The sequence below is a fragment of the Pygoscelis adeliae genome, unplaced genomic scaffold (genome assembly GCF_000699105.1).
Source record: "Pygoscelis adeliae isolate BGI_AS28 unplaced genomic scaffold, ASM69910v1 Scaffold83, whole genome shotgun sequence".
Taxonomy (NCBI): Eukaryota; Metazoa; Chordata; class Aves; order Sphenisciformes; family Spheniscidae; genus Pygoscelis; species Pygoscelis adeliae.
Window position 1 is genome coordinate 1,910,906 of NW_008824467.1, and position 13,584 is coordinate 1,924,489.

Genomic DNA, 13,584 nt, shown 5'->3' on the forward strand with positions numbered 1-13,584 from the left:
TATTGATTAAGCTGGAGGCAACCCTGTTTTTGCAAGCAGCTGTTCTGGAACCCTTTTAGAGGAAATTAACTCTGACTGCATTGAATAGTGCACCTTTTTCAGGCAACTAGAAACCATCAGCAGCCAGGTACTAGTAAGTCCTTTTTGGAAATGTAAGGCTGGGCCTATTTTGAGATTAACAGTGGTAAAAACTGCCTCAGAAGAGGTTTTATCTGCCCTTATCGACCTAGTGAATTGTTAATTTGAGGAATGCTCTTTCTAAGGCATATTATCTGCAACTGGAAAATACTCAGTGAAATTTTTCCTTCTTTTTTTTTGTGTTTTTCAGTTTAGAGAAAAAAGACAAAGAAAAGATGGGAGGAATAACGATGGCCAGATGGAGAGAAAAACAGTGCTATTAAAAAACCTGAACCCTCTGCTTCTCTGCCCAGGCAGCGTGTAGGAGAGTAGTCTCCCTGCAAAGTGGTCAACTGAGCCCTGCTGGCAGCTCTCTTAAGATAGTTCCCTTCTGATGGGGAAGCCATTGCTGTCTGATGTATGTAAAGAACAATAGCAAACTGAAGTGTAACTGGGATTGTTTAACAAACTGCTTCCAAGAAAAGAGATAAAATGAACAGAAAAAAACCTGAAGAAAATTTAAAAACGCATTATATTTTTTAATCTCAAATTATCTTTAATAGATATTTGTGTCAATTTAATTTTTTAATTTGATATAAATAGTTAAAAAAAAAAAGGAAAAGAAAAATCTGGTGCTCTTTAGCTTTCATTAGTATACAGAGATCTTTCCTGTGCATGGAGTTGGGGCAGAGCGCAGAATGTGTTCCCTGTTGTGAGTGCTGAACAGCAATGCCTTTCTGGAGAGTTGTATGCACTCAAACGTGGTGTGTGAGTGAAATCGTGTTACAAGGATGTGTGGACATGGAGGGTTTTTTGACACAGCAGGAGACAAACAACACAAAAGTTAGATATCTTTCCAAGAGTCACAAAACAAGTTTCTGAAAGAGATAAGTCCAGAGCTTGTTTCCTGAGTAGCAGTTCTTACATTGCTCTATATGCCGCTTGTGTTTTATTTGATTTCCGTAAAAATTCTGAGGATCACTGTAGCTATAAATAAAGGACCCTAAAGTGAGCATAAATTTGAATTCAGTTGGTGGAGTTTCTCTTAGACTGCTGCAGTATAGGAGTACTGTTTTGTTTTCTTGTCTATGCCAAACTTTAATGGCCTGCTGCAGCTTTGCAGCGTTCAGGAATAAAGTCAAAAAGGCCCAGTCTTCTGCACGTGCCATTCTGTAAGACATATATATGGGCTTGATTTGCTTAAATATTAGCTTTAATATATATTGCAGATGGTAACTGTTTTGGGTATAGGTGGAAATCTCAGAGCTGCTGCAAATGATCTATTTGAGATTTAAATCCAAGTGCATTATGATTCTTTGCAATGCAGGCTGTGGTTTTGACTGTATCTAGCAGCTCTTTACTTTTGTGTTTTGCTCATCTTAAATGTTAAATGAAAATAAAAGTGTGTTGCTATTTCTGAATATTTTTACTCAAATTATGGAATAGTTTCCAGGGAAACTATTACTTTCATCAAATAGCCTGGTGATCACATTTTGAAATACTTTCTTTCTGTTATATGCTTGGACTTTGTAGATAACATTTTCCTCCTTTCTATCTTCTGAACATTTATGCATTTTATTTTTATAAAACTGAGTAATAGTAAAAGAATATTTTTAACTTCAAATATGTAGCTGTAAGAAATGAAAGTCTGGCTCTCTGAAGTGTGCTACTCAGCACTGTGTATCAAATGATTCAAATGTCCGCTATAGCAAGAATTTAGAAACATAAGGCTTTAGCTAGCCAGACTAAAATACAGACAAATAGATTAAGATGACTTGTATTGCAATAAAGTGGTTGGTACTACAAAGGACAGTGACTTACTTTTAATAAAGAGGAGACATCAGCTCTTATTCCATACACAGTGATTTTTTTTGAGATGACTTGACTTGTAAAAACAGGAGACCTATGTCTATTTCTGGATTCAATTATCTGGATAATGCTAAGTATGTCAATCATGTATTCATTCATTCAAAGAAACACTGTTAATATATTCCAAGGAGAACAGCTCAGATAGCAGCGAATGCCAAAGTTAAGTTTCTGTCTATGTATTTAGTTCTACTCACCTATATGTACATCACAAGGCTTGAGATTTTACTTTGGTCAAAAATGTGCCTGGGATCATGTAATTGTAGTCCCTTAAATAGTCCCTAGGTATGAAAGGGAATATCCTGACATATCCTTAATGCTTCTGGAAGAGAGACTCATCTCACAGGAAAACAGAATATCTTCCCATCACCTGAGTTTCAGAGCTAATGATGGACTTGAGTGTAGCTGTAGGTCTATGTGCTGTACAAGGTGTTTCAACATGAGTTGCTGTTTGATGGTATGAAGATGAAGATAAAAGGCAGGGGTAGGCATACTGGAAGTGTTTGCTAATGAGCATCTATTGCACACAACTATAACAAAACATCCTAATCTATAAGCTTTATGACACCGTACATCATTGATTACTATGCTCACTCCCTGAGTCATGTGGAATCAAGAAGTCACAGCCAGATCCTGTTCTTTTTTGGTGGGAAAGACAGGAATTGACAGGTGGTCCTTCTCTCTCCTTTTTTAATGTTGTCAGTGGTGATGGGGCTACTGTTTTCTACAATTAGTACTATGGTATCTATGCACCAGTCCTCATTACACACACTACTACACTGCACACAGATGTTCAAGGCATGGTATACCTTGTCAGAATATATATGTTTGGCAACACAATGAAGTCAGTCTAGTTTCAGGTCACCCCCTCCTGGTTTTGTATCAAAGCTTTGTGTATCAACAGCAGTTTTGTTTCAACAAGCAAAATCCTGTATATCAGCAAAAAGATTCTCCACAGTTGCAACTCTCAGCAAAATACAAGTTTTAGAGCTAGGGTGAGTAATAATGACATGTGAATGTCAGCCCAAGCAATGGCGTAGGCACTTGTTAGCCTAAATAGGACTTGTGGCAAGGTTGTGGCAGTGTTACAGTGGGTTCCAGCAATACTTACAGCTGTGGTATCTGAGGCTTTTGTGATGTGACAGGGGACTATGCTAGTCTTTAGATAGTCAATGAGTAGCAAAGAAGACAAAATGATTCAATGGTTCATGAAACCCGTTGCCAACAAAATGTGTTCTCAGTTGTCTCATCCTCTCCCCACCAAAAGATAGGCTTATCCTTTGTCACAGTTTAAAAAGAGGAAACTTCATATTTAAGGCTGTTTGGTACCCAGCTGTTTGCATTGCTCAGTGGTGACAGGGTTCGCTTCACTATCAAGTTGCTTTTCATAATTATATGAGGTGAATAAATAATTTCTGATGCTAATTTGTTCCTTTGTGCTGATTATTCTGGAAACTCATATTCTAGATTCTTATCTTCTGAAGAAGAAGAATGCATGCATTTTAACCATGCACAAAAGAGCAGTGAAACCAGTAGAAACTGGTAGAAACCGGTTCAAACCAATTCAAAAGTTGAAATAACTAAAAATTACTGAACTAAAATCCCAATGTCAATATTTTGGTATGATGCTTTTTTCTTTCCAGCCAGACCTTCAGTGTTGTAAAATAATTGCTTCATTTGTCAGAATATATACAATATCTCAATATTTCATGCAATTAGGCCCTGTCTCACCATAATTAAATTACTCAGGATTACAGATCTTTGTAAAGACTGTAGTAAAATGTTTCTTACCCTGAAAAAGGCTCATCACCTTAAGCAATTTTGGAGAGCATAGGCAGAATTCTTTATCTACACTGTTTTCCTGCTGTTTACTCTAAAATTGCCTACTATTTGCACTGAAATTGGATTTGGGGAGGAGGGGGTTGCATTCCCTGACCACTTCTGAGATTCATATATGTCTCTGAACAGCTTTCAAGAAAAATGAAAGAAGGCAGTCACCTTAAGCTGTTTAATTAAACGGGGAAAATTACAGGAAAAAAACTTGCATGGATTTATGCTGGGGCTTATATCATATGCGTACTGTATTTTTAACAGGTTTGTCTGCACAAAGCTCCTATGACGCATTTGTCTCTTTTGAGCATATATGAGAAATTGAATATTCTGTCTACAAATGACTTCTTCACATTCTATTGGGAAAGAGGTTTCTATACCAAAGATCTAATAAGTATTACTTAAGGTATTTATTTATAAAATAAAATGCTTCAATAAAAGAACAAACCATCATAAAGCCATGGCATATGCACCATCTGCATTATAAAAACATGAGCAAGCCTACTTCCACCAGGACAAGTCACTGGCTTTGCCAGACAGAGTGGCCGTAACAATATATTCACAATATCCGGCTCTAAATAATGATGGAAGTAAATGCCAGAAAATGGAACTTACTTGCATCTAATGTGGTCAGTATACAGGTTAGCTCATGGTGATATACATCAAACAGGTCAGTTTATCTACTTTTTTATTTACTACTACACAATTGGCTCTATCCTAGCATGATTTATACCAGCTGCTTAATCATCTGGGAGTATAAACTGCCATTGAAATCATAGCATTACCAAGTGCTGGTTGCTGCCCTTTCTGTAAAATGTGTTACATTCTGCATTCTACCTGCTAGTCTTATGCCACAAGCATGCAGAATAGCTAGTGGGTTTGCTGCAAGTCTGCTCCTGTTTCTTGAAGCAAAGTTCCTCTCTTGTGACTCTGGAATTTGTCCTAAATTTCCAAGTATAAAGATACTTAGCACGTGGAGCTTGTTTGTTTTTTTTTTTTAATCCATTCCTATTTCCTAAAAGTGGCAGCAGCTGTATAGACTGTAACACACCTTGGAATCCTATGGGAAACAGCTGAACAGCTGAAATAGACAGATGTATTTCTTGGTTTATGTTGTAAGTCATTCCACTGCATCGAACTGTAGACTTATACTGTAATTATCTACTCAAGCAGATGATGCAGTGATAAGGTTGCCAGAGTGCATCCAGTGTATTAATGACTGAACTTGCTTGGAGCACTAACAACAGTTATTTATTCTTATAACTTAGCTATGGAAAACTTACCTGTAAAAGAAAAAGAAATTATTTTTTTAATAAAGTTTTAAAAGTAATCGTGTCTGCTACAACAAAATATTAGATTCTAAAACTTTCAACCTGATGTAGAACTGGCAGTGAACTCTTGAGGAACCATACCATTTATCATTTCAATGAACAAAAAGAAAGGTTGTTTTTTTTTCAGAAGGGCCATTCATGTTGTATGTAACAGGTGGGTATGTATGTAACATATGTTACACACATATGTACATACAGTACATATGTACATACATACATATGTACATACATACAGTACATACAGTTACATATATTACATACATACATACAACAGTATGTAACATTCCCATTACCAGTGGGAATGAGCGCCTCCTTGAAGAGCCTGGAAGCAGGAAGCTGAGCAGAAGCTAGAAAATGAGTAATATTTTTTGGAGTCAAAAAAGCTGTGCTTTTGCACTTTCTAAGTATACTTCCTGTGACTGTGGCTGATAGTACTGTCCTGTTTTCCTAGATGAATGAGCTATGCTCATTGACACAGCTAAGCAGGCAATATCCATGGCAGTCCAGTAAGCAGGAGATGTCAGTAACAGTGGCTGGAAAGAATCTGAGGAAAGGATGGGAATCATGGTGCTGCATGCCTGGGACACTGTGGGTTGCCTTCTCCAGATGCCTTCCAGTGTGGCAATACCAACTGGAATAGACTGACTTTTCCTGGCTCACGGTGGAAAGAAGCTGTTTCCCTTCTTTAAAGGTAATATACTTTAAATTAGATGAACTACCCCAAATATGGTAGCTAATGTTCAAAAGGTCTTTTTGGAGATATGGCCCAGATCTTAGTGGAGATACTTTAACGAACCTAACACTTTTCAACCTCTTTTCCAAAAATAAGGAATATTGGATCAAGAATGCAGAAATGGAGGTGAGTGCTTTTGGCAAGATCCTTGCCTGACTGCAAGGGAGAGGGAGTAAGGTCTGGTAGTTACCTAAATGTGTAATCTTTTTCTCCAGAAGTGCTAGCTGAAGCCCTTGAACAGGAAACCATTACTACTGTTGAACAGGAGACCATTACTACTGAACAGTTGATATCTGTCAATCATGCTAAGGGGCTGAGCATTATCAGTTGTCTCATGATGTTAACTGCTATATTAACAGCTGAGTTTTTCCTCAATCTGGCAGATAATGGGGAATCGCAGAGGCAAAGGGTGTGGATACAGTAATAAATATAATGAAGGTAATTTGACGTCTCTAGTAAGAAGTTATTATGACTATACTGTCCAAATTAAAAAAGGGATTGCTCCACTTGCCTGTACAATACCACCACAGGAAGGATATATCTCTCTTCAGCATCTGAATTTGAGTGGAAATCATTGCACTTAGATTATCCTGGGTTAGCATTGTTGACATAATCTTTAGGGAATAGATGAGTCTTTGCAGGAAATCTAATATGGGTGAGATGAAATCAATAAAATTGTCTCAAATAAACAAAGACTTTTGAGGAACTACAGCACTTGGAAGGAAGATTGATGATCATAGTAGGTGCAAAAATTACCCCCTCTATATCCAGTTGCTGATTTTAAAGAAGAGTCAGTATCATAAACTATTCCAAATGCTTTCAGTTTCTTGTGCAAAGCTATGTGAAAGATATTAAGAGTATGACCCAAGAAAATATCAGATGATGGCATTAAAAATAATCAGCTGATGTTACTTGCTTACAAAAAAGATGGGCAAAACCATCTTGAATGTGCTTTTTAGGAAGCTTTTTAAAATGGTTGGTTGATATAGTTAATGGGTGAAGCTTAGGCAAGTGCAAAAATTCTTCTGGATCTGAACTGCGCTGTTGACAGTAAGTGCCAGAATTCATAAACTTGAAGTTTTATTTTGTCTTTTCTGAACTATAACAAACTCAGCAGTGTGATCAACAAGGCAGTATGGTAAGTACCAAGACAATAACCACTTTTATATATTTTCTTTACTAAGCATATCTGTTTATGAGTTATGTAAGTGTCAATTAGTAAATCCTAAAGAAAACAGCTATGCATCATTAACACCTACTCCTCAAATAAGTGTGATCTTAGAGCACTAAAGAAGTCTGTACAACAATTTTGGTCTGTTTTTAAAAGAGAGCCTGAATCAGAGTGAGTGTGATGTGTTAGGATTATATCCCTCGCACCCTGGGGAGTAAAATGCAGCTGGGAGTTGTTTCTCCCGTTTGATGGAAAAGAAATATTAATGAGTAGGACAGAGTCTCTGGCAAATTGATTCCATTTAGCTGGCCTAACACAAATAGCACTGTAGCAGTGTTACATTAATAATCTTTCCTTTTAGCTTCCCTGTTTCCTTGTGGAGGCAGGTGCCACTGTTTTCCTATTACTTTAAATGAACGTAATTAAGCAATGGTTCAGTCGTTCGACTTCATGAGCCAGATTCTGATCTTTCTTTCTGGGCTGAATCTGCTAAGTCGCTAAGCTTATTTTGCCTCTTTAAACAAGATCAGGATCTAGTTTGGTGAGTCTCAACCTTGATAAAACTGCTCAGTGATGAAAGTGCAGAATTCCTATTTGTTTCCAGGTTACTCTTCAGTAAAAAGCTGCCTAATAACTTGACACTTTTGACTATCTATGCATCTATATGAATAAATGAATATCACTTGCAAATCATAGATCTGACTTGGCAGGAAAGATACGAAGACTTGCGACAGGACTGTAATAGAGAAGGCTCTTCATGGATCCACAGTACTATTACAAATCATTCTACTGCCTCACCTCTATTATACTGCCTTTGTCTGGTCCACATATTTAGCTAGATACCTAAGAAAAGCACAACTATTGTGGCAGAAGAGAGTTCATTGAATCATTCTTCATCATGCCCATTCCAGCTGCAGCGAGAGCAATGTTAGGCAGCACACCTGGTCTGCATGGCAATCCCAGCAGTCATTCCTGTGCAGGCACACTGACTCTGCCTCTCTCCTGCAAGCAAAGATGTCGTGTTTTACCAGCCTCAGGGAGATGTTTTCTTCTGTATCCAGTTTATTGCATAAGCAAACCCCAAAAGACTCAGAAATGGATTGGGATCCTTGCAAATTTCTTAACTAGAAAGCAACATTTTTATTGGCCTGTGGGGACCAGTAGTGTTGGTGGAAGGGCAGGGTGTCAAAAGAAAGTAAGAGGAAGTAATCCAAAATTTCATAGCAGTCAGGATAGGCAAAAGTAAGCGTATGAGCCAAGGAAAGAAACAGAAGAGGGAGTCTGGCTAGTGCTTGGTACAGAGCTGTGAGACAGGGAAAACTTGCTGCACCTGACAGAAGTGGCTGGTTGCTGTTGTGCACCAGCCTCTAGAACCAGAATTTTACCTAGTCTGGTGTTAGAAACAATTGCAAACTCAGTGACAGTCGCTTCTATCCCTCCTTTACTAGTTGATTTAGCAGTGTAAGAAACTTCCACTACAGCCAGTTGTGTCATTAGTTTAGGTACTGGCTGCTCGTCTGGTGGAATTAACAGTTCCGGCATCCTGAAGCTCAGTGTAGGTTACCATATTGAAAATTTATTTTTCAATTTAAAAGAAAGGAAACAAATTAGAAATGTTATTAGGGGTGAAAATCAAGTACTTCAAAGCTAGGAATTACCAGTATTTGAGGCAATAGAAAGTAATCATGTAGGTAGGTAATCATGAAGATTGTATCATAATGCATATGCACAAGGGAGCCAATTAAGGTTGCTGAAGCAACTTTGCATCGTGTTTTTTTTCCTAAGAGTAGAGCACTGGGTTTTGCAACCTTAAGGATCTTTAAATGTAGGTAATCACAACTAATATTACTGTAATGCCTAATCTTGGCATCCTGCTAAGATCCTCATTCCCAGCAATATGTTATACCAATGATTTCTACAGGTGGAGTTTTGTAAAAGAATTGTTTCCTTTTATCAGGTTAAAATTTGCTGCCTTTCACTGTCTTTTCATACCCCTTTGTTCTTATGAAGAATGCCACACAGGAGCTGCTTGATGTATGTTTTCTGTTCCAAATACGCTTTTATATGCATCTATTTTATTTTGAATCTAAACAGCTCCAAACTTCTCAGTTTCTCATGTGGTTTTATGAGCTGACATCCCTAAGCAGTTAAGTAACTCTTTTTTACAATCTCTGAGCTTTTCCAGGAAACTTAAAATTGAGTTCAAGATAGAAAATTGATGAACTGGTCAGGATTTCACAGAAAAAAAAAATCATGATAGATCTAAGAAAGGGGAAAAGACAGCTGGAAGAAAAGGTCAATTTTCTGTGTTTCTGTAAAAGGGGAAAAAAGACATAGTTTACAATGGAAAAATGTAACAAAACAGTGCCAGGAAATATTAAATACTTAGCTACATAAATGCTGTGTTTTCATTATTTGCAGAGTTTTCACTGCAAGTCCACATGCTTCTGTTCTTCCACCTGCCTTTCCCACTATATCATACAGGTAATTTTTAACTAGATGACAGTCATCTTTATTGTAGGAGTCCATGCGGGCACAATCTTGCAGGTCTTCCAAACTCATATGTCGTGGATGGCTTCAGCTATTGCAGTTTTTGGTGTGTAGAAGAGGTATTAGCAAAAATGCAGCCAGCAGGTTGAGCGAGATGATTATTCCCCTCTGTTCAGACCTTGTGAGACTACATCTGGAGTGCTGTGACTATTTTTGGCTTCTTGCTACAAGAAAGGTGTTGACATTAGGGAAGGAGTATAACGGAGGTTCTCCAGAATAGTCAGGGGGCTGGAGCACATGGCATATATGGAAAGGCTGAGGGAACTGAGTTTGTTTGGCCTCAGGGGGAGGAGATTGAGGTGCAATAATAAGGTGAAACCTTACTGCAGCTTACACTTACCAAATGGGAGAAAATAAAGAAGATGGAGTCAGACTTGTCTTGGAGGTGCAGAGTGGTAGGAAAAGAGTCAGAAGCTGGAAAATAGGAAATTCTGATTACATGGAAGGAAAATATTCACCATGGGGACAATTAAATACTGGAACAGATTGCCTGGTGAGACTGTGGGATCCGTGTCCTGGGAGGTATTCAAATCCTGACTGGATGCAGCCCTGAGCAACTGACTTAATAGGCAGTGTTTTGAGCAGGGCTTGGACTACGGACCTACCCACGTCCTTTTTAAACTCTACCATTCCAGGATTTTGTGTGGGACCAAATAGATAGACTCCAGTGCTCAAGAAAATATGTTTTTGGTTTCATAAGATTTACACTAAAATATCTAAACTGCTCACCCACTAAGTTACTAGTATCCACTTAAAACAGCATTTAATGGAAAATGTGCAATCAAACATAATATAAAGTAATTTATTTTGTCATATAAACTATCAAAACCTTTTTCAGGAACAACCTACATTTTCTTGTAGCATGCATTTTTCCCATGAAATCTTTTAGAATCATCTAAAGATGTAATTCATGCTATTTATGTGTTGTTCTAGTCCATTTTGAGGACAGACTAATTTCCTATTAATCCTAAAGGTAACAAATAAATAATTTGGATAATATCCTGACTAAGGTGTTTTGTCTGTTAACTACTTTTTGTGTGCGCAGTTCTTGTTTGTCTCTGGTGATTTGCTTCTCTTGAATCACACAGTATGTTCCCTAAGTACACCATAAAAATAACATAATCATGATGTTATCTGTTCTGTTACAAAGTATATGACAATATTGTGTTTATGGTTAAATACAGCCTCAAGGACCTCATACCAGTGCCAAACAAGTAAGTTGTTTTCAATTAAGGACTTCATCTCAGTGCTCAGTAAACACACAAGATTATTTATGTATGAGCTTGATGTTGTTAGAAAACGCGTATTAGGAGCATCCAGCTTTTGTTTGGACCTAACTAAAAGCAACAAAGATCAAGCATAATAATAAAAAAAAATGATGCCTGTAATAAGCCTATGTCATAGATGGTTTTGTTAGCGCATTTTGTATTGTTGATAATGTATGGATACTCCTAATGATTCCATTAGAGTTTAAATAACAGAATTCAACACAAATGTATTTCTACTGAGCAGTAGAAACATAATTTCTCTGGAACTGCAGCTGCTGTAGTTGAAGATTAGGCTCTTACTATCCCTTAGGGAGATTACTGTCTCTGCCAGCTGACTTAGTTTTTATACAACCAGCGATTTATAAGATTGCTTTGCTCTTAAGTGTGATAATAGGCCTTATGCTTAGCAAGGTTTAGAGACTTCCAGTGCATTAATATTTTATGGCAATGACAGTCAAGACACATTTTGTTTACCTAACAAGACAAGCCAAACTACAGCTGATGTGTACTGGAGATTAGATTTAACTGGTAGGAACTCTGCCAATTACGTCTTTAATGCTTTGCAATGACTTTTATAATTGTAATCTAATAATTTACATATTGATGCATCAACATTTTGTTCTAAACAGTACCGTTTTGTCTGACCCGAGTATTTATAGACAACATTGTCTCTGTAACCATGTGTGCTGCTTTTGGCTGGGATAGAGTTAATCTTCTTCATAGTAGCTGGTATGGGGCTGTGTTTTGGATTTGTGCTAAAAACAGTGTTGATAACAGAGGGATGTTTTCGTTACTGCTGAGCAGTGCTTACACACAGTCAAGGCCTTTTCTGCTTCTCACCCCACCCCACCAGCGAGTAGGCTGGGGGGGCACAAGAATCTGGGAGGGGACACGGCTGGGACAGCTGACCCCAACTGACCAAAGGGATATTCCATACCATATGACGTCATGCTCAGCATATAAAGCTGGGGGAAGAAGAAGGAAGAGGGGAAGTTAGGAGTGATGGCATTTGTCTTCCCAAGTAACTGTTACTCCTGATGGAGCCCTGCTTTCCTGGAGATGGCTGAACACCTGCCTGCCAATGGGAAGGAGTGAATGGATTCCTTGTTTTGCTTTGCTTGTGCGTGGCTTTTGCTTTCCCTATTAAACTGTCTTTATCTCAACCCAGGAGTTTTCTCACTTGTGCTCTTCTGATTCTCTCCCCCATCCCACCAGGGGGGGAAGTGAGAGAGTGGCTCTGTGGGCTTAGCTGCTGGATGGGGTTAAGCCACAATACCATGCTACTCAGTTCTTTGGTATCGACATATTTTCTTTGGATATTTTATTACAGCAGCTACAGCAATATTTGGAGGCCCAAACAACTCCCACCTAGGATCCCATTTAAACCTGTTTGGGGAATTCAGTTTACAATGAAATTGATTGAATGTTTCAATCTTGTGGAAATAAACCTTAGTTGCTGTATTTGTCCCATATACTGGCCAAAATAGGGCCCTGGTTTGCCGTTGCCCAGTTTCAGTGACAGTGATAGCTTCGGCTGCCCAACTAAATATTTCAAATGAAGGAGTCCCGTGCTGATTGCTTTTTACTTCTCAACAAAGCAGATTTGTCATCTATTAGTGGTGCAAGATGGAGAGTGAAGATCAGTGAGTCAGGTGTCTGGCATTGATTCACCATGTCTGCAAAAACCCCATCTTCTTAGCTCCATGGACAAGGTTGAGCATATTCACCAAGAGAAATTGCACATTGAAGGGCCTGATGCTTCTATTACCTAGGCTCAAGTATATCAGAAGAAACTCTGTCAGATGTAGGTTCAGAAAAAACTGATATTAGCAGCTGTATGGTTTCAGCTGCAAAGGTGGTGCTTGTGGCAAGCGGTAGGAAGAAGCCAGGGAGGCAAGATTTAGCTTTGGTTTGGAACTGTGTTGTTCTGTGGTTCTGAACATTTAACCTCTCTATGCACCAGGTTTTAAATGGTCTATTGTAAGATTTGAGTTCACACAGTACTTTGGAATCATCTAAAAAAAAAAATCTCTACAAAAGCTTAAGGTAACCCACAGGTTAATAACACACACTTATTTTTCTCTAACATCTCCATAAATATTAAGAAACAGAATAAGCAGTTGTAACAGCTTTATCTTGTTTCCAAGATTAATTTTTAATTGACCGTCATATATTTTTTTTTAATTCTACCTATTTTGAATGTAAGGCTTTTTTCTTTTACTGGGCCAGAAACTGAGAGTTGATCCTGGAGTACATATTCATAATAACGTAACGAACAAGTGAGATTTGCAGTCTGCAGCCCAGTGATGACTAGTCAGCTGAGTACAACAGTTTCTCTACTGCAATGATGTGCAGAAGATGCAAGGTGTTACCACCTCTTCCAAGATAGCCTTGTAAGTGAAGCTGTAGTAAGTTGTAGTCTTAGCCCTGGAAAGTCCCAGTGGAGTTGCCTGTGTGTTGATCACGACGGAGCCGATCACATATGTGATACATATAAAAAGCACACATCTAACACAGTCATAAAAGGTGTGGGGTTGTGTGTGTGGGTGTGCATGTATACCTATGCACAAGATAATTCTCAGGAAAAGTGAAATTTATAATAATAATAATAATTTTCTCTACTAAAGTCATCCTTCTGTCCCAGCTAAATTTGGCTTCAACATTGTACGCTCTTTTGGAATTCCTCTTGGGATCCACAGACAGAGTAAGAAATATGGT